This window comes from Dama dama, chromosome 11, assembly GCF_033118175.1.
Source record: "Dama dama isolate Ldn47 chromosome 11, ASM3311817v1, whole genome shotgun sequence".
In the NCBI taxonomy this organism is placed as follows: Eukaryota; Metazoa; Chordata; class Mammalia; order Artiodactyla; family Cervidae; genus Dama; species Dama dama.
The window spans coordinates 48,064,941-48,066,146 of NC_083691.1; the positions used below are offsets into that span (position 1 = coordinate 48,064,941).

General features: G+C 40.7%; 1 pseudogene; it reads right to left on the reverse strand.

Annotated features, from left to right (window-relative positions):
• Positions 1-331: 331 nt before the first annotated feature.
• LOC133065522 (small ribosomal subunit protein eS21-like) lies at positions 332-587 on the reverse strand (annotated as a pseudogene).
• Between the last annotated feature and the right edge of the window lie 619 nt (positions 588-1,206).

Below are 1,206 nucleotides of genomic sequence, written 5' to 3' on the forward strand. Positions count from 1 at the left end.
GATTTTTATATCCAAAAACATATTTATATAGACAAAGAATACTGTATGAAATCTATATGCCAAAACTTAAATGGTCCATTAGGCCATTAAAATGTCCAGTAAATGTAGTAACAGACTTCCTTGGTTTGTATGTTTAACAAATGGGACAAGTAAGGTAGGCACTTTTCGCAACCTTGTTAACATGTTCCCACCTATTTGACTCACGAATGCCTTCATTTTGTCAATAGACAAATAGTTCAATGCATGTACAGTGGGGAAGAGTGGGATTTTTTTTTTTCAGGTTTTCACTATTTATTTATAACAAATATTCCATGTCCTGGATCCTCTTCAGTCAGAAGTTCTTTGAGACGATGCCGTCATCCTTGGCCAGCCGGAAAATGGAGTCATCTGACTCGTCCATCCTGCGAATGGCCCCGCAGATAGTGTAGGTTTTAAACTGGCCGTTGAACTGCCTGTCACCTTGTCAACCTCGGCCATGTTCATCTGGATGGACGCGTGGTCCTTGGCGCCGATGATACGGTTGCTGGGGGAGCATTTCTGCGGCACATACAGGTCCACGAACTCACCAGTGTCGTTCTGCATGTTGAGCTAGCTCTCAGGCCCCGCACCATCCCCTTTGCCTGGACGCCGGCCATGCGACCGCAGGAGAGTGGGAATTTTTTAAGTCTGTGGCAGGACTGAGTTGTTATTTGGTCTAGATTTGGTAAATGGGAATCCCACAATCATTTGCTCAATAGCTTTAAACAAAAAGGCAGTGGCAGTAATGGTTCTAACAAGGCAGGTAAACCCATGCTAGGGTCCAGTTGCTATAGTACCTTTTTGGCTATAACACCCTATATAGGTAATTGGTGATCTCTGTTTTTTTGAGTGAATATCCTGAGGACAAACACTTTTTTATATACAGAAAGGCAAAAGGATATCTGATAATTTGGATACTCAGGGGCAAGTGGGTTCATTAAATTCTTCCTTTAAGTTGTTATAGGCTGTGTCATCCAGTTCTCTTCATAAACATTGGATTGATATTATTATTATTTTGTGAAAAATGCAGAAATTTAGCTACAAGAGAAATTTTGAATCTATTTTTTTGCAATAACCAACTCACCTGAGAAAAACTAAGAGTTGGTGTTTTGTTTGGGGTTTGGAGAAACTTAGGACACCATGAAGTATATCTGAACCTAGGTGAAGCCCTTGTTTTGACATCAGATT